Source organism: Tinamus guttatus, unplaced genomic scaffold, assembly GCF_059628265.1.
Source record: "Tinamus guttatus ecotype Peru unplaced genomic scaffold, ASM5962826v1 Tinamus_guttatus_pri_ptg000004l, whole genome shotgun sequence".
NCBI classification, from domain to species: domain Eukaryota; kingdom Metazoa; phylum Chordata; class Aves; order Tinamiformes; family Tinamidae; genus Tinamus; species Tinamus guttatus.
Genome location: NW_028288538.1, coordinates 7,086,878 through 7,107,540, shown reverse-complemented (window position 1 = coordinate 7,107,540; position 20,663 = coordinate 7,086,878). Strand labels below are relative to the sequence as shown.

The 20,663-nt window shown below is 45.1% G+C and overlaps 1 protein-coding gene across 2 annotated transcripts in view; it reads left to right on the top strand.

Moving 5' to 3' along the window:
* NTRK3 (neurotrophic receptor tyrosine kinase 3) overlaps nt 1–20,663 on the top strand; it is a 210,731-nt gene that overhangs the window by 145,591 nt on the left and 44,477 nt on the right. The window lies entirely within an intron of this gene.

The following is a 20,663-nucleotide window of genomic DNA, read 5'->3' as shown; positions in this document are numbered from 1 at the left end:
GGCTTTCCTTGGACTCTCCGGACATCATATCTATGGGAAAAAAAGATCTGCTCACACGTACCAGTGAGGTACCAGTAAGAACCTAGAAGCAAGGCAGATTTCTCTAGAGGAATAATAATAATAATAAAAACTCCAGAAAGCTTCAGGTGTGGCCAGATCCCTTTCTGAGAGGAGTGTTGAACTAGGACCTTGCTCACCAGCCACTCAGCTTTGTTTGCCTTCTTGGTGACCTGAGAGGTTCTCATCACACCAGGGATGTCTCTAGATCACCAGCCCTGATGGGTCACTGCCACTGGAAAGAGTAATGGTTCCCCCTTGCCAAAATTGGGCAGAAGCCTAAGAATGGGATGTTCTGTTTCATCCTGCCTTTATGAGTGACCTGCATGAACCGTCCTGGAATTTTCCAGGGAGGTTTTATTACCACCTTTCCCACAGGGATGATCCTATGAATATTCCATTCTCTTGCTTCTTTTACTGGTTCATTCACATAAAAAGGTAAAGTGCAATAGAAGAGTGAAGGAGAAATGATAGCAGATGGCTTTAAGTTCATGGACATGCCTTAGGTGGGGCATCTGCATTAGGACAAGGAGGCCTGGTTCAGGTTGGATCACTTCAGAAACCACGACCAAATTTCCAATAATGTTTCCTGCCAAAATCAGAGCTGGAAATATAAGAGGTGCACCAAGAGAGAGGACCTGCGGCCATGTGTGATTTACACCTCAATTCTGCAGACTCGCAGACTGAAGAGGAGCTTCACAAAGCATGTGAATTACTGGGTGCTTGTCTGAACTGAATTACCCATCTCCTGGAAGTCACCCATCTGATCTGGGGATGTCTTGTCCGTCCAAACTGTCTCCTCTCCCTTGCACTGTTCAGGGGACTCTGCTCTCAACTGTGTGTATCAGTCATAGAGATACATCTGTGGGCCTGAACCAGAAGCCTATACCCAAACACCCTAGCAGAGGAAGGGTTGAATTTTGCAGCTCAGGTCCATCTCTGTCTAGAAGAAATCCTCCGGACCGTACAGCATAATTTAAAGCAGTTCTCCCCACTGTGATCAATGTCTCAATTTGTTTAACACCGATTAAAGTCTCTGGTTCCTCACTGCTGAAAATGAAAGCCAATTATGGCTGTTTGCAATTGGTGGCTTTAAGTAGCAAGCCTAAGGATTTTTTTTTTATTATTTTATTTTGGTTTTAATTATTGTAAATCATTACCTCATTTTCTGTCAATGAAACTCCTCCATCTTTGAGCATTCTTATCTTGCCATAACTATCATCCTGTGCTAATGGGAAATGGGACGGTCCCTTTTCACAGAGACTATAGGGGTGTTCAATGTCTAGTTTCTTAATAAACACTTTATTTTCTAACGAAACAGCTGCATCAGGTCTCTTCTTTGAAGACAAAATAAATAAACATTCAGAATGACATGTCTTATACTCACGTCTTCATGAGATGTTCCATGTGTGGGGAGTTTGGATCACTTGCTCCTTCAGGGTGGTGTGGACCGTGGGATTGGCAGTTGGGAATGTTGCTCAGGTGTAGCTCTTGCTTCTGTTGCTCTCGCCAGCCAGGATGCTGTTTTCTTGCTTTAGACAGAGCTCAGCTGCTGCTATCCCAATTGTCAGCCTGTTGGGTTTTGCAGCTAGAAACAGTCATATTCTCTGGAACAAGGCAGCACTGCTGGGAGGTGGTATCAGGGCTTGCCAAGAAAAGTTCTTGCCCTAGTGGATGGAGTTTTTTAGGAGTCTGGTCTCTCAGGGAGTTTGATACCAGGGGGATGCTCTGGCTGTACTGCTCTTCCTTTAGGACATGCTGTTGCTGTGGGTCCCTCTGCTCAGCTGTGCTCTCCTTGAGTGTTGAACAGCTGCCTCTTCATCAGGGACTATTAGCTTCCTATTAAGCTAACAAGACCGTGTGTGACGTGGAGGTGTGAAAGTGGCTGCTGCACTCGGGTGCTTCCTTGGGAGTTTGTGTAAGGATGTTGGATCTCTCTGGGACGTGCTCTGTGGTGTGTGAGGTCTGGCCTGAGGATGGCAGTGTCCGTGTCATAGTATTGCTAGTGGAAATGCTGTTTATTTAACTTAGTGTTGTTTTGTTGACTTATAGGTATCTCTGGGCATGAGTCTTTGAGCTGACTTTGCTGGATGCTGCTAGAATCCTTGTGGAATACCCAAGTGGAGTTTTGATGAGTGAAATAAAAACTTGTGCTGTAGTATCCTTCTGTTTCTATGCTGTCCTAATATGACTTACAGCATCTCTGTGAGGCATTTGCTTGAAAGTTCCTGTTTGCTTTTCACTGCTAAATGAGAATATCTCTAGAAGTGAGTGGGTGCTTTGGTTCATGAGATTAGGTGGTAGCTGAGATCTTTACCTTTCCAGGGATGTCGAAGATACCTCAGAAGAATGGTTGTTTCCCTATGCATGGGCTGGCCAGCTAAGCTGCTTTGGGTTTCATTCCTGTTTCCTCTCCTTTCTGAGGTATTGGGAAGAAATACGACTGTTGGAAGCTCTGCCTTATTCTCCTCAGTACGCCAGGGTCTATCATCAGGTCTCACAGCTCTGCAATATTTTCTCACAAGACTCTGATTAGACAATTACTGAGGCTGCTGGTTTGGCCAGCCTTAGTCCACCCTGTCTTATGTTTCAGGGCAGCCACTTTCTTACATATGAATTGCCACGATGATTTCAGTGTTGTGAATGAGCTAGTGTGACTGTGCCTGAGGGCTCTGCCCCATGTCACAGGGGTTGGGCACCTGCTTCTCCTTGTGCCTGCTCCTTAGGTCTCAGGGCCACCAGACGTACCTGCATGAAGGCTCCGTACTAGACACAGTAGTAGAGCTTAAAAACACAGGCTTGGAAGAGCAGCAGGAAGAGAGCACACAAGGAATGAATGATGGTGACTTTATTTTTGCTTAAGATGTTGAAGTACTTCTGTTACAGTTTATGCAATGAAAAAGCCCTTGTTAACTCTGTATTTACCAGTGCTTTCTGGCCCTGATAGATTAGTCGAAAAGTGCAACAAGCCACAAGAAAGTGCATGCATTTGCTTTGAAGGGGAAAGAGGGGTTGTGATTGGAGAGCAGCATAAAATAGCTGGGGAAGATACTTTGGCAGGCCAAGTAATGCATCTTCATCCTCTGTTATGGTGATTTCTCTTCTCCTTTGTTTTTGTGGTCATCCTGCTGTCTCCCCTGGGCTCCCCACGCTCTTGTCTTGCCAGGGCAGTCTCCTTGGGGTCCCAGTGAGTGGCCCAATGTGGGCAGGCTTCGCTGCAGAGCGAGCTCCACCGCCTGTGTCACCCATGGCAGGAGCTGCTCTTGCCCTCGGGGTGCACTGCAGACTGTAGGAAATCTGCCCCCGTGGCCACACCGTGGGCTTCACGCAGGTTCAGAGCCACTGGTGAGCGTTGTCAGGATCCCAAAAAATGACGTAGGAAGCCCTATGGTGAAAATAGGTTAGTGATGTGCCCGGTGCTCCTTCCTTTGTGCTACTAATAGTGTGATTTCTGCAAAGCGGCACAGAGAGCAACCATGGAAAGACAACCTCAGGAAAATGTGTGACCATCCTTAGTGCTCTCTTACTCCAGAACCATTGTAAGTTGAAATGCGCAGAGATTCAGACATCTAGTTGTTCAGTTATGAGCCTCCCTGCTTCTGCTGAGAACCCAGCTTGGTCACTTCAGATCCTGATGTCACTCTTCAGCTCAGAATTTCACCTCTTTGGATGTACTGCAGATGTTTGATGGAGGTTTGTCCTTCTTCTCTACTGGAATTTGGTAATTTCTTTCCAGACAATTGGTAAGTGCCTGCTCCTCTTGAAGTTGGTACATAATCTTAAATGCTGTTAAATTATTTTTTTTCCAAGACACAACTTTGAGATGGAATTCAGTATTTGAGCTTTGTCAAATTAAGAATTAATATAAATCTTAACTCATGCCCCCGACTGTGGTAAATAAATGGTAGATGATTTCTTAGCTAAGTAAAGATGATGATCTTTCCAGCAGTAAAGCAAAGTGCAAGTACAAGACAATTATATTTGAACTTTGATATTAATTTTGAACTTGTGAGTGTAACTGTTGGCTAATCAGCAGGAATAAATCCTGGTTGTTCACTACAAAGCGGAGGGATTTGTTCCAAGTGCTGGTTAAATGATTCGCTCTGCTGTTAGTGAGTCATTTGTGACCTGTGCCCAATTCCTGCAGATGAGTTGACTTTTTGTAAGGATTTGCCTGTGATTTCAGACTACTCAGCCTTTTTCCTCCAAGGGTTTTCTTCAAATATTCATGTTGTGTGACTGGCAGACTGGTACGGCTTTTGTTCTCCAGTTGGGTGAGTGAGTGTTTTAGACAGGCAGGCAAAACTGCAATATTCAGAGATGTTCTTCAGCAGTACCATGTGTGGAACTGTTCTTACCCTCATGTTTGTGCACCAGGCATCAGGACTGGTGCTCCGAGCAAACAAGTTTGGCTGCTGACAAGAGACACCATCGTGCCCCAGCCTCTTCGGGATAGTTAAGAGCTGGTTTTGGACAGCAGCCTTCAAGGCTGCAGCCGGATTTTTGGGAGCAGCCTGTTTCTGATGTGCGGATGGATCTCCATGCACTGATTGTTGTGCAGCCAGTGCTGGATTTCAGCCTCTTTCTTGAGAAGTCAGAAAGAGCCAGACTGGAGTCGCATTAGGCTCGGTAAAATGCCAGGATGTCTGAATAAGCTAATCATGGCCAGGTCGTCATTATCTTAAATGAGTCAGAGATGTGTCCAGGCTCTTTATTAAGATAATTGGGCTAGGGAGGGAGAAAGTGTGTGTGGGGGGGGGATGTTCATAGTCTGTGGATTAAACTGGTGAGGAAGCTAAGTATATTGCAACATCGGCTATGAGAGCGAATGAGCTCATGGGCTTGTGAGATGAAGCTTTGTGTGCCTGGTGCTCTGGCCAGCAAGAGTCCAAGCCCTGCTGCTCATAACAAGAATCTGAAGTGACACTGTGATAATGCAGTGCGCACACTGCAGTCAAAACTCTTCCCAGGCCAAAAAGTTCTCTGTAAAAATATCTCTGCTCAGAATTCCTCATGAGGCATTGGTGTCTGGTAACTAACATGATTTTAGAGCGATTTTGGACCAACATAGCATTTTGGTTTTGCTGCATGAGTTCCCTGCACTACTTGCAGACCTCGGGACCGGCTCTGCTTTAACGTGCAGCTGCTGCTTGCTTGGTAGTGCCCAGTACAATCTCTCTCAGACTGCTGAAGGTGACTGCAAGTTTGCTTTGCAATTCCTGAGCCATTCATTCATTGACTGGGGCCAGAGGGGACTGCAAGTTTACAAATATTTAAGCACCAGTCATCTCTTCATCACTGCTAGAACAACTCCAGAGATAACTGTCTCCCAAAGCCATCACATTTGACAGTGCACAGATGTTGCATGTGATCAAGAAAGGGCCCTTAAAGACATAGGTAAGTGTCAGATTTTCTCTTTCCAGGGAGCTATTGAGTGTACTACTCTCTGTTCAGACCTCTATCAGGGATGATTTTGATGGATCTGGCCTTAGTGTGTAGAGGATATCTGTCTGTATTAGGCTGTTTCAGTGAGAAACTGTCGGTCCTGGCTCAGGAGCTGGCCGGGGCTGCTGTGGCTGGAAATGCTGCAGACTTGGTGCTGTGTCAAAGCCTTGAACCAGAAGAACAAAGTGTTCCGAAGACTGAGATTAACCCCTGCCAACACTGTTTGGCTGCCCAGGTGGAGATGGTGGGGAGATGCCACCTCAAGCTGCAGGCTGGTGTGGCGGAGCTGTGGTAGGAGTCACCATGGCAGTTCGTGCCTTTACAAAGCCAGGAAGCACAGCGGTTCTTGGATGGCAATTTGATGATAGTGCCAGTTCATCATTTTCATCAGCAATAAGTAGCAAAGTGCTGCTGTGCCTTAACCCTCTATCTGGTTCCAGCAGAGCATGCATTACAAAATGATTGCCTCTCTTGCAGCCACTTGTCACTCAATCTTAGCAGAAGATCTGTAGACATGGCTTCAGAAGAAGACAGCAAAGTCCCTGCCACTGTATCTTGGCTGAAAATATTGTTCTGTGGCTAGACTGAAAGTTCAGATTAATCCTTTTAGCCTCGGAGAGGGCTCCTGGGAGCTGGGTTCTTTTCTGTGTAGGTTTTTAAGCTCCCCTACATGACTGTAATGCATCTAATCTTGTGCCAAACCTCCTATTCTGGATTCAGTGGTGTTAGCCTGAGCCTCAGAGAGAATGGGCAGATTGATATTGATAACAGACTTAGGAGAGAAGGAGAATATCTCCTGCCAACAAACCAGGCAGGCATCCTTAGGAAGTAAAGACAACTCCTGAGTGTAAAAAGATGTTACAGTGTATTCCCAAATGAATAGGGACAGACAACATCTCTTCTTAGTAAGAGATCTCCTAAGACTCCCAAGGGTCAGGAAATGTAGTTCTTGGTGAGCACGAGCTGTAGCATAGAATGAAATCTTGCATTTTGATCCTGAATAGATACCTAAAAACCAGGAGGCTGCAAGAAGATGTATTTGCGTGATCACTTCAGGGGACGGTTCACCTTCTTGGAGCCCCATTAGCTTAGAGCATCATCTAGGTGAGATTTGGCTGCTGTCTGTTCTGTCAGCCTGCCGGCAAGGGGGATGGCAGTCCGGGTGGTGTGACATCAGCGTGGGCAGAAGCAACATCCTTGGAGTCACCATGGATGAGGAGGGCACTCTGGCTAGAGGGCTCAGAGACTCTTTTCTCTGAAGATGCCCCATGATATAAATGGCAGAGAACCTAGTTACCGACCTTGCTTTGTCAGAGGCCCCTCTTAGATGGACAGTCACAAATCGTAACTCTTGCCCTTCAGTTCTGCCTCCCCTCTGAGTGAGGGACAGGTTCTGCTGGACTGGGATTTTTTACCAGATCTAACCCAGTACCATGCTTGCCTTTCTTAGCAGAGTGAGCGGATGGCCATCTCTGCAGTTAGAAAGGGAAGTACTTTGGCATAACATTCTTAGAAATGCCTGAGGTAATATTCTTGTCTGGAGAAGTAAGCAGATGTTCATGGTGTAGAGATGTGTGTGTGTTTATATGCACAGTAGGAATTAAATGTGGCTGGATGAAAGGTGTTGGATTTCCAAGGGAAGAGATACCATCAGTAATGTGAGAAGTGGAAATCAGGATGGTAGAGGCCTCAGTGGAATACTCTGTATGCTAGAGGTAAGTTTTTGCTATATTTTCCCCATTCATAATCTCACATATCATTTAAATTCCTCCAAGTGCAAAGGTAGTACCTGTGCACTCTGGCTGCCTGGGGAGGGATGAGGAGAGTTTCAGATGTCTGGCTCTGAACTGGTCCTGGGAATGATTCAAGAAGAGAAATTCTCAGGAACATAAGAAGCTAGTGCATTTCTTTGTTGTAGAGAGGCAGGGCTGGAGCCTCCAGGCAAAGCTCATCTTTGAGCTCCAGACGGCATCTGGGTCTGGAAAAGATGGGGGAGCCGCAAGGGTCATTTCCCAAGACACATCCCAGCCCTTGTTCAGAAAGAAGGAGCAGAACTTGTGCATGCTGCTCCCTCACAAACCTCTGAATAAAGATTCTTTATTCTATGAGATATGGATAATATATATTTTAAGGCTTCATGAATCATTCATAGTCCAAAGATGAAACCGAGCATCAGAGCTAAGGAGAACGCTGAGAGTGTGAGGCAAGGAACGTTCCATTATTTATTGTACTAAAATTGGCCTAGTAACACCCCCCATTCCTGCCTTTGCTTTAGGAAGCTCTCTCTCTCCTCCTGAAGACGATGTGTGTTGAGGTACTCTTATCTTCAGTAGATAACTGGTTCTTCAGCTGATTGTGAGTCTTTAAAGAAGGAGTGGCATGTTCTAGTGATCACATGAGACATGGTCAGGATGGCCAGGAGCAGCATGGGTGCATTGGCTTGGATGGAGAATGAAGAGTCCTAGGTATGCTCTGGGGTCAAGCAGAGTAGAAGAGTTAGCACTGGAGATGGCAAACACAGCAGTTAGGGTAACCAAGTGGTCTGGAAAGAGAAGTTGGCTGCTTTCTGACTGAGCCAGACACTTAGCTGTCCAGGCTCCCAGTTTCAATGTGGCACAAATCAGCTGTGAATAAGGGCTCCTGTAAGCGGGTGGTCACTTGGTAGACAACATGAGTTTGTAGATGTCAGTGTAGTTCCCTGCAATCAAATGTCCATAGCACAAGAAAGGTTTTGGATTAAGAATGATGCCAGTGACTAAATCCAGAGCTGAGCTGCTTGGCACTGATTGGTGATGTCCTGTTCTCTTGGTAAAAACAGACGTTCAGGATAACCAGTCAGTGTCAGAACTCATAGTCAAACAAGCGAGAATACAGTGGGAGAGAGAGTGTGTTGTCTTTTTGTTTGTTTAATTCTCTAGGAGAAGGCCTGGAATATAAGCTTTTATTTTATAAAATCTTTCTTCTTCTCCTTATCTCAGTTCTATTGCCGTTAAAAATTAGGTCTTCGCTGTCCTGAGTAGATGGCAAAATGTTACACTACAGCAGCAGCAGCAAACTCTTCTGTTGCTTTGATACTATTTATTGATGGCTATTTAATCACTTTGGCCAATTCAGAGGAAGAGCAACGTTGCTATTGCTAAGGGCTGCACTCCCTTTCTCTTCCACAGGGCTAGTAAGAGGTTGGCTTGGGCAGGGAGGTGAGATAAAAAGAACTTCATTTTTTACTGTCTCGTCGTTTGTGCCAGCACAAGAGTTTGAGGTCACAGTTTAACCTAGGTCTCTAGTATGACCCCAATTAAAAATAACTCCACTTATACCCTGCTCTACAAAGACCATTTTTCACACGGGATGTTTCAGGGCACTGCTTTGGCAGACAGCACATCACATGGAGGATGGGAAGCCTCCAAGCTGGATTCACAGTAAGAGCTGGCAGCTGATAAGCTTGCAGCAAGCTGGGTGACCCCCAAGGAGGCTAATACAAAAGCTGGGAGAAAAATGACTTGGAAACTTGTGATCTTTCTAAAGTTAAAAGCAAATTTTATTTTTTAATAGAGAAACCTTTCAGCCCCCTTTCAATTCAAAATAAAGACCAATTTAAAAGAAAAAAAAAAAAAGACTGTAAGGCTTACTAACTTGCTTTAAAGTTGGAAGGTCACCTTTAAAAATGGATGAATGCAGTGTTTGGAGGAAGCTCCAAGGCAGCAAGCCTGGGGTTCAGCACTAGAATAGGAGATAGGACAAAGATGAAATGAAGAATCCAGCTGAGATCTAGGAATAGTCGCAGAGCTGCAGGTGCCCTCGATGGACTGGTGTGGATGCAGAATTGAATGGAACTTCTCTGCCCTTTCTCTGAAAGCTGCTGTTGTGCTGGGCAATGTGCTGTTGGAAAGCAAAGTTAGGGCAGTTGGATAACCTGGTGGGCTGCGCGTTGCCCAGGGAAGCGGGAGTGCCTGGATTGGTGGTATCATGACATCATTTGTGCTGAGTTTGCCTCTTGCTTGGGACCACTCAAGAAGAAAAGGTTCTCAAAGTGTGAGCCCTAATAAACAGCTGGCTACTGGACAGAGAACTGTGTTGATGTAATTTGGATGGTTTTCTGACCCTCCCTGCTTTGGGTGACATTGTGAGCAGGTGAAAGTTGACATAACATCACTGTTTCTGATGGAGCTACCTGAGCATATCCGCTCCTCGGCCTGTGTAACCCATACAAATGAAGATACTAGAGGCTAAGGTGCTGCCAATGTTTTACTCTCCTGTCTTCTATATCCTATTGAAGAATTTTAGCACATTTTTTTTCTATCAACAGTCAATGATAGTTGCTATAGCTAGGGGTAGGGTTTGGTGGCCGTTTCTGGGAAGGGAAGCAGAGGCACAGTGTGCAACCCCAGACACAGGGCTCTCCTGTGCCCAGGCTGAGCAGAAGGCAGTGAATGGAGTGATATTTTGTCAGGGCCCACCTGAGAACTTAACACATGTCATATTTAAGCACTTCTTGACTATATTTTCTACCTAGCTAAGGCATCAGACATATGCTATCTATTGCTTATTAAGTGGTTTAACAAACCCAGCTAATTACAAGGTACTCAAGGATTTTCTGGCTTATGAAAACAGTCCCTGTTTGTATCAATGCTTTAATACATTAATACACCAATTAAATCTCTGTCTGTAAGCTCACGCAGCTTAACATAGAGGAAGGCATGTGGATGCCATTCCTGTTAACTGAGGCTTTCATATCTGGCAGTTTTGGCTCCAGCTCTACAGGGATGCATGTGATTTTACTCTAAACTGTGTTGTCAAGGGGACATGCATCACCCCAATAAAAATACAGTATAATCCTCCCAGGAGCACACTTTTTCATAAGTACATGGACATTCTCTCTGTTATTAATGTTTCCGCCTCCTAGATAGGTCTGGGAGAACTTTTCAATCTTCATTTTCATCTTGGTGCTAATGATACAAGCAATTTGGACATCAGAGCGTTGCCTTCTCTCCCTCGATTTGTTCCGAGAGGTCACCCACGGGAGAGCTCCGCAGCTCCGAGCAAGGTTCGTACTTTCTTTGCAAGCGCCTAGCACTTTTGCTAAGCCACGTAAGGAGCAACAAGCATTTCACAAGCCACCGACGGTGACGGTGGTGCAGGGACTGAGCCGGTGTGGGCAGCAAGGGTCAAAGGCAGAAGCTTCCTTTGGTGCACTTAAATCCCAGTGAAAGAAGGCACTTGTGGGGGGAGGAGGAGAAATGATAGATTAAAGGAAACTGAGCAGCTATAACAAATACACTTGAAACTGAAGAGCATCTAGGATACAGTGATTATATTCCCTGCAGAGCTGAAGTGCTGAGGAGGGTCTGCAGAAAGGGCAGCTATTCAAAACTGCTGGCCTTTTGGTGAGCAGACTTTAGGGGAATGCAAAATGAGTGAAAGCAAGTTGGCTGGGGCTTAATGCTTCCTGGGGAATCAGCAGCAGGGAGGGGGAAGCAGGACTTTAAGATACACGTAGAAAAGCTGTCCTAAACATTCAGAAAAGTGGGGGAAAAAAATAAAAGACAAAAGGACCAGCATAAACCAGGTAAGCAAGACATAAAAAGACCGTGACATGGCACTGATGAAATATCACAGTGAAAGCAAAGGGGAGGATGAAGAAGAGAGAATAAAGGAATGGGAAGAAGCAGCCATACATGATGCTCAGGGAATACTTAAGGAAGCAAAATCCCTTTGCACGTAAGTATCTGTGAACACCGATGAGACTGCCCTCCTAGCAAGGAAGGGTGTGGAGTGACAGGGAGAACAGCAAACTGGTGCAGAGGAGAAAATGTTTATCTCAAGGGTGATATATGGAGAAATTAGACTGGCCACAGAGAATATAAGTCAGCTTGTATCAGCGGTAAGAGAAGTATTAGATATATTTCATCTGCCAAAATTGCATCCAACTTTACAGAAGATGAAGAGAAAGATCTGCCTAATGGTCAGCTGCTTCAGGACACTGGACAAGGTGAGCATCCTTGACCGACATCCTCTAGAGAGCACATCCCATAATGTACACACCTGTGAGTGCACACAACTGGCCTGTTTAAGTGCCTGTCTAATACGGGCCAGATTGATGAGGTTTGGATTGTGGTGGACATAACGGAGCAAGAGACCCAGTAAGTTTAATATCTGCTCTGGGAAATTCTTGGAAATCATCTTCAACGTTAAGGGATGTTGTGGGAGAACACCTGGTAAAGAGAAGCTCCATGAAGGCCAAACTTCTGTGACTTGAACTATTGAGAGGTCATACTCAACTAATTCAATGAGGTTCCCTGGGGATCTAACTGCCACAATCCATAAGGGAAATTCAATGGATATAGTACACTGCCGATTTTCAGTATTTGACAAGCATCGCCATCAGAGATTAATGATTGAGAGTAAGAGCTTTGGTATAGGGTTTAAATAAGAGAGTGTGTAGAAATCTGGTAAAGGAGCATAAGACAAAACAGAGCTATTCATAGAAGTGTTTCCAATTGGAAAGAGGTTGAATGTTGTATATCTTGGAGGTCAATCTTAATCGTGTGTGTTTTGCAATGTCTACTGAAAAATTGTGGACAATAGTGAAAGCAGGAACTAGAATCACCCCTATTCTTAAACCATGGACCTCAGTTATTTTCACAACACTATGGCCCAAGGTCTTGAGTGTCCTTGCTGACCCATCTGATTTGGGGATTTGTTTGACAGAGATGAGAGAAGCAGAGAGTGAGTGAGAGAAAGAAACAAAGATAGATGGGACTTCTCAAACCCTCCTTGCAATACTATAAGCAGCACTGTGAATATTTCAATGCATGAAGAATTTGTGATCTAGGAAAACTGCAATTTAGGCAAAAGACAGTGCTATCAATGAAGAAAGGGCAAACTGGACAGCACAGGAATCTTTTATCAAACTCCTTCAAGAAATCAAAATGTGGTTTTGAACATTTGGTAAATATTTTTTTCTTCATTATTTTTTTATTTTTTCTCTGCTTTCTCTACATTTCTAACTTCCAGCCTGGAAACGTCAGATCACTTGGCATCAGTTTGATATGCAACTTGGTTTCGTAAATGCAAGAAGTTTTAGTTCTGAATTTTGGCTTCTCATTTGTGCTCAGGAATTGATTTGGGTAGGTTTGGCCATTACCAGTTTGAAAAACTCCTGCCTGAGGAAAAGATTAAGAGGCTTGAATGAAACTCTGATTGATAAAGAAAAGACATGAAGGTGACCTTTATAATACAAGCTGAGTTTGAGGACACCATCCAAGCTCAGATTTCAATAATGAAACAGGACTTGCAGGCAGTCTCATAGATTAGATTAGTGGAAACTGGCCTCCGTTTTTTTTCCATGTTACTGTCCCAAGATCTGATGCTGTCTGTCCAATTCTGGTGTTTCAGGAAAGCTACATATGCAATTGTACATGGAAAAGTCAAGCCATTTTCCAATCAAATGAGATCCGTCCTAAACTAGGGAGGAGAAGCAGCTAGTGACACTGCAGTGCTCTTCCCACTGTTATGCCCCACTCCTTGCTCTGTAGTATGACCCCCATCTATTCATCCACAAGTTGATATTGCCACCTTTGGAGAGGTGGAGATCCTTTTTATGCCTTTCATCCGCTAAATGCAAAGCATTAATTTCCCTCTTCCTTCCTTCCCAGCGATCTTGCTCATTTTGCTGATTTCCATTAGCAGCATATTCTTGCTGTAAAATTTGAGTATAAGTCAAACTATACATATACAAGGATATATATATTTATAATCTTGCTTTCGTAACTGGCCCTGCAGAGTTTCTTCTTGATTCTCACCAAGACCCCTAAGAAGAATTAACTGGATATTGTTCCACTGGGCAACGCTGATGTTTTGCTGCAGGAGATTGCCATAGGACTTTTTTTTCCCTTTTGCATGTGGTGAAGTTTGTGGTGTTTTGTGGGGTAGAAATTCACCCCAAACACCTGACTTAAAATGACACGAGGCATCACTAAGGATGGCAGAGAGATGGACAGGTGTATGCTGGTTTTTTGAACTGTGTTCTGTCCATGCTGGGAGTGCCAGAGACAAAAAGCTGAGAAAGATTCTCATTTTTTATTGTAATAAAGACAGGACAATGGGTGGATACAACAAAGAAATAGCATAAAGGAGGAAAACACAGTGTCCTAACAATAATACGTGGTTCTTTAAATAGTCCTGAATTCCTGGTGACAGAGAGATTTCCAAAGCCTTTTCCAGAGAGGACTTTTTGTGGTTCACCTGTCACTAATCAAAAAGTTCTGTCTCTGCCAAGGGAAGGAAGGTGGGGTTGGCAAGACAGGGCCTTCACTCAGCTGGAGTCTGTGGAATAAGTCACACTCCTACTTGGAGCAGCTGTGGAGTCCATGCACAGCAGAACCGCTGCCTTTCAGATGTTCTTACCCGCAAAACCAACCAGGAGTACTGGGCATCTCCTCTGGCTTGCTCGGAGCGCTCTGCTGTTATCCTGCTCATTTGTTAGCAACGAGGAGGGGATTCCTCACCTGAGGAGAAAGGCTGACTTCTCCTAGTATGAAGCATCACCAAAGCACAGTGTTCACTGCGTCCTTAGCCTGTGCCTGACTCGGCCATGGGTGAAGGGAGTACAGGAAGCCTTGAACTACTCTGAGCTGGACAGCTAAATGAAGACCAGCTGCTAGTCCCATCAGATTAGCTAATTCCTTTGTACAGTCCTTCCTTCTCTGTATTCATCTCTATGTAATTTGCAGCCTAATAGCAATTACCAAAATAGCCAAAACCACAGTAACTTTAGAGTTTAGCAGGCAGAGATATCTCACGTTACTCCTCCTTCAGGGGTTTACTTTAGCAGGAGAAGTTGGCAAGATGAGAAAGGGATGGGGTTTTGTGGACGGCAGAAGTAGGGAGAAAGCCAAGGAAACCTCAAGCAGAAACAAAGACGGAGTAAGGTCCGTTTGGGGTGTAGGAAAACATGAGTCAAGGGGAACACCTCATCAAACTATAGATGTGAGTGCCCCTCCTGTGTCGGCCCTATGAGGAGGGGAATTGGAGGAGGAAGGGAGGAAGAGAACGATGGAAATTGCGCAGATTGGAGAGAAACTTTCTAATGAAATCATAACATGAGCCTGAGATCTGTCTTTCAGCACCTCATGTTTTCACTCCGTATGGCTTCACTTCTGGAAATTTCTTGTTCCATGAGTTTGGCGGGGTTGACTACTCATTTAAAGACCACCAGAAGAAGTCACTGGTGAGAGAACAACTGAACATGGAGCAAGAAGAGGACCCAGAAGTTTCCAGGAGCAAAAAGAGAAAACGAGCAGAAGATGCTATGTTGTATTCAAACTTGTCCTTTTTCTGTTGTTCTTATGGTGAGCCTGGCAACAATCAGAAACACTTCCAAACTGCTTGGAGCTCTAGCTGGAAAACTCAGAAGATTGGGCCCTGTCACCAAATTTCCTGCTTTTGAATTGGCCCAGAAATTCTGTGGAAACAGATTTTTTTTTTTTAAATATCCTGGCATTTCCAATTGTGCTTCTTCTATTAATATTTCTCTTTTTGTTTGTTTGTTTTTCAGTTTACACCCAATTTGGGGGCCAGTTAAGAGTGGGTGCTGCATCCTGGACCACAGCTGTGACTCTGCCCTTGAGTCCAAACCATACCTCTTTCTTTAATGTCATTCTTCTTCTAAAGCCCACATGGTCCCCAGAATGTGTTCAGTGTGCCTGTTAAACAGTTACATGAAGGAGCTTTTAGCATTGATGGCCTATTAAGATCAGCAATCATTAGAAAGGTAACGACAGCTGAGTTAGGCTGGGTGGAAGCAGTTTAAGTGAGTGACTAGAACCTTGGCTTAAGGCAGAAAGAGGTGCCTTCATGCTGAGATTCACTTTTGGGATTGGAATGGTGCTGTCAGTGCTGTTCCCACAGAAAAACCACATTCTGAGGCTGGAGAAGGCTCTGGGACATCTTGTACTTGGAGGGCCATAGCCCACTGTGGGTAAGTACCAGCCTGGCACCAACCATCCTGTTGCCTCTTGGTGGCACATGGAAGGCTAGTGGTGGAGGAGCAACCAGGATGGTGGGTTTCCCTGCTTCATGGGGATTGTGGTCTAAGCAAGGTTGTTATGGAGATGAGGGAGCTTTTTGGTACTGCTCCCTAATTAAGGAGCAGGAGGGAAGACCATGTGCAGAGGTGAGGGGTGGGAGAAAGGCTCTTGCTGTGGCATGACTATAGCCTTGCAGGGAGTTAACCCAGCCCTGAGCCACATCTTTCTGCTGGGGCTTTCCAGGGGCAGCAAAATGCAGTTGACAGCAAAGGAGAAATCTCAGTCTGAGAGCAAAGTTCTCCCTGTAAAGGACCAAGCAGCTCTTTTCTAGCCTTGCAGCAGTTCAGCAGGATTCATTCCCAGCTGAGGAGGGTGCACCTGTGCCAGCAACTGGCATCAGCCACTGCTTTTCTGCAGGTGAAGGGGATGATCTCCTCAGTGGAGTTTGGATGGGGAGTTGTGAGTCTCGATGCAGCTTCAATTTAGCTGCTGCCAGGCTTTTTGCCCCAGCTAGTACAGCCAGCCTGAGAGGTGCAGGGACTGCCACAGCGATGAGCCTGCACGTTGGGGAGCAAGCAAGCCACGGGCCTCTGAAACCTGGGGGGCAGGAGGTAAGGCCCTGCCTCCCTGATGGGAGGCTGTCGTAAACCTGTGTGGCTGCTGCTAAGACCTGGGTGCTTGCAGCTTGGCTACCGTTAGCCATCTCGGCAATGGGATGCCATTAAGTGTCTGATTACTCTGTTGTTAAAGTCTTAAGCCTGAAATCTGACTACAGTGTGGTCTCCTGAGGGGCAGCAAGTCCTTCTCCATTCCTCTATTAGTAATCCCTCCCTTTCCTCAGAAAAATGAAATAATAAATTACAGAGAAAAGACAAGTGATATCTCTCTGCAGCAGCACTTTCCAATCAAGTGAAAACTGGCTGGAAAATCAAATCATCCAGTAAGTTCCTGCAAAACACAGCCGTATCTCTTTAAAATCTCCCCTTTTGAAGGGCTGAGCTGAGCAGCAATAGCTGCTGATGTAAAACAAGCCGTTATTCCTCCTTTGTCCTCTCTGAGCCCCCTCCCAGCAGATGCATCAGTCTGAGGGAGGCAGATGCTCTCTAAAGACTATTTTCCTCCGTTAAATAAATTCACTTTCAAATAATGTGTAATTAAATGTGTGGTATTGAATTAATGTTTTATTCTGAGTGCTTTGGCAGCAGGGGACCTAGGGGCCTGGCTGGTGGAAAGAAAACACGTTCACCAGAAAGACTCCCTTTCCCTCTCCTGTTCCCTTTTCCTCCCACCCTGCCAAGAATCCCAATCTGTATTTCCAAGAGCTGCTGGAGTGTAACGGTGAGTCAGTGAGGGTGGTGCTTTTGTGGGTGTCTTTTATGATACATGGTGGTGCTCTTGGACATGCACCCAATGCAAAGGCCTCCACAGCCCACTCTGCTCCCTTCTCTGCAGGTCTCCTGCTGTCTGTCCTTGTACTGAGAGGAGTCCCCGGGATGCAGATAATTCTGTATAATGAAGGCAGAGCCCAAGGGTCCCCTTGGGGTGCAAAGTTGATGCTGGATGTCAACAAGATAGGCTGCTGAAGCTAGAGAGGCAAGTTAGGCTTTGCAACCTGGTGGCAGCCAGAAAGTTTATTTGGGTGGATGTGAAAGACAATGGGAATCTTTTTGGCTTGTTCTTCTGGACTGTTTGGAATGTTAATAAGGTTGCAGTCCCACCATGAGTGCTTCGCTGTCCCCTGGGGAGCCAGCCTGGGTTTAGTGGCTGTGGAGGAGCAAGGTCCTGCTGGAGCAGCAGTGGCTGCAACTTAGCACAGGTGAAGTGAACCACGTCACGGTGGGATCAGAGATTTACCATGGCCCCATGGATACTAAGAGCTCTTGCTGGAATAATTTCAGAAAGACACAAACTGACTGGAGGAGGAGGTGGCTGCTGTCTTAAAGGAAAGAGCCTGCTGCCATGCAAGACCCAGATGTAGAGGAAGGCAGGAGGCTTCATTTCTTTGTTCCTACAGTCACTGGCAAAACTTTGCTGGGGAAGACCCTCGGGAGCCTCTCTCTTGCTGTAGCTCCTTAGCTTCCTTGGTTTTGGGATCTCCCCAGAATAGCGCTCTGCAAGTGCTAATGCTGCATCTGGCTGAGAGTCTGCCCAGCACCCAGGAAACCTGGGACAGCTTATATTTCTCTCTTTATAAAATAATTACTAGCCATTTTGTACTCAGATTTATGGTACTGGAATGGATGAGAAGATTTTGAAGTCATAATTTGTTTTTATAGGAGTGTCAGGTAATTTAAGCTGTGACAGTAGCTTTTATGCAAGCAGAGGGAGGGGGATGCCGAGCATATTCTAACATTATCATTATTTTTCAGCTTTTAAATGAAGAAAATGAAAGGTTGCTTTGGTTTGGGTTTAAACTTTGCAGGTCTGTCACACTAGCATCTATCACCGGCTTGCAAACCCAGGTTTGCAGTGTGGTCTTGTGGATGATATGGCAGCCTCTGGGCTTGCATTAGCTGATTTGTTCAACTAGATGGTGACTTCTGCTTCACCTTTCTCTCGGCTCCTCTATGCATATGCACATACAGACACGTGCTTGCTCTCTTTACATTCACCGTTAGCTCAGAGGATGCTCTGTGAGAAGACCATCCTTGCGGGTTGTCCAGGGGCCCTCCCTGGTGCAGCGTGGCTGATATTGGAGCTCGCGCTGCAGCGGGGCTGCAGCAGCTCGAGTTACTGCAACTCAGCAGGTGCTAATCCAGGCTCTCTGTGCTGCTAATCAGATCACTCTGTGTAGCTGGAGGGCTGGTGTGCACAATAGCAGCTCTCCTTCACATCGAGGCTCGCTGGAGTTAGCTCATTAGTGAAAGGCAGCCCTTTGGGTCAGTGCTTGCTTTCCGTGCGCTCTTGCAGCAGCAGAGGCCAGAGGGGTTGATGATCACCTAATTGCCACTGGTGTTCATGGAAGTGATGCACGTAAGGTATTTTCAAAGGATCGGAACTCTGAATTGTGCAAGTTTTTCTCTTTTTGTCTCCCTGACCCTGATCGCACTGAATATCAGCTCCTGGCATGGCCAAAGGTTCTTGGATTTAAATATATATATATATATATATATATATATATATATTTAGAGATGTCCAGCTAAATGCATCAAGGTCAGCTAATTTTTACAAGATCCTTTCAGCAGGATGCAGTGCTTTAGCCTGAGGTCTGTTGGGTCAGCTAGGCAATAATGTGATCTTCCCCTTTGGGCACTATGCTGGTGCCATGCAGCTGCTCCCAGGAAATGCAGGGAGTGATAAGAAGGTGCCAAGACCTGCAGAAATGAAGTGGAGAGGTTTTTAAGGTCTTTATGTAGGAATTTTCACAGATGATTATGATTGTTTCGTAATATAATATATAGCCTGGCAGCAGGGGATCCCTGGAAGTAAGCTGCCAGCTTCTTGGTCAGGTACAGGATGTGAAAAACGATCTGAAGAGAAGCTGTGAAGCCAAATGCCTTGTATTGGCTTGTTGGAGGATGAGAAAGGATGCAAAGAGTTGCAAGGGGTAACACAGTAAAAGGGATAGCATCATTTGTATTTCATGTTTTATCCATCAAGGCCAAAGGAGAGGATGCTGACACAATGAAAATGTGAGCTGGAAAGCTTAGATCTATATTTTTGCTGTGTGGACACAGAGGAATGGCTATTAGACCTGTCATGCAGAATTAGCAAGATTTAAATGCAGCCTGAAAAGTGCAGAGAAAGGCCTAATTTAGGTGGTCTTGTCCACAGGGCCTGGAAAGCAGGGGGTGAGAAGGACCTTGTGCACCCAAGGGTTGGAACTCGGATGGCTCAGCTGGAGGATTGGTCCCTGAAAGTTCTCAAAGATTGATTGGCTTAAACTAACAAAAAATATATCAAACCTCATTTGGGATTGCTTTTGAAAGGATTTTCAGATTTGCTTGGTGTTTATAATCATGATTATTTTGAACCTGAGTTCTCGAAGGGTGCCTTGGTAGAGGGCTTTGGCAAAGAAGCAGAGTATGGGCACAGAGCCAAGCTGCCAAAGTGTGAACTGTTGCTCATGTCAGAGCATGAAGAAAGCCACCAGCTGCAGAGGACTACCTACTCGGTCCATATGGAGATAAGCAACAGCCTGTTTATTTCTCCATTTTTAAATTGTGTGGGGCAGATTCTGTCTTTGTTTACATCTACTTTGCAGCAGTCTGCAATTGAAATCAATATCCTCCATTGACTTTGATGGATTTGAACCAAGAGAGGAAGAAGACTCAGGCTCTGTGCAGTGAGCTGGTGCATTATCTTCTCCAAGAGACAAATCTCTGAGAGAAAGACTTGTCAGACCTCCAGTTGCAAGGTTTTTGATCTGGTCCTACCTGGTGGGCACAGGTTGCTCCAATGTGGTACTTCAGTACCTCACCAACACATCTGGTTGATATCTAAATTGCAGTCAACTGCCCGACAGGAAAGACACTCTGCTTGGTAGCTGCATGTCTTAATGATACGCATTCCAGTGCAAATTGTAAGCTTTATTTATTTGATTTTAATTGTCACGGAGCAGCCAAGTCATACAGGGAATATTCACAAGAATTATTTTAGCAGTGAGTCAGGAAAGAAGTGACAGAATCATGTTGACTAACTGAGAACTTTGTTACCTTTTTGTGGACAACTTGTGTATGAAGAAAAGAGAGACGATTTTTTGACACAAATTAGTTGTTACAGCAAATGACTCAGTTGCTGCTGAAAAATGTCATTGTTATTATTTATGCAGTGTTGTTGATGCAAATGAGGCTCTATAAACTTGTGAAAATCAAGGCCATTACTACAAAGAGCTCCATTTAGGATACTCTAGAAAAACACCTGAAAGAAGTCAGTTTTAAAGCAGGGATTGAGGAGCAAAGGGGTCAGAAATAAGTGAGGTCATGCGAGAAGAAATGGCAAAAAGTGACAAAGCAAAAGAAGAGCAGGAAAGGAACAGCCACAAGATAAAAATGATATGGCTGTTGATACCAACAGTACAGAACAGTGCCCAAAATGTAAGGGAGAGGAGGCATGCAGGAAGAGAAAGGATTTTGGAGGAGGAAAGGAAGGAGAAGAAAAGGAAGAGGAGAAGGAAAGGTATGTTTGGAGGAA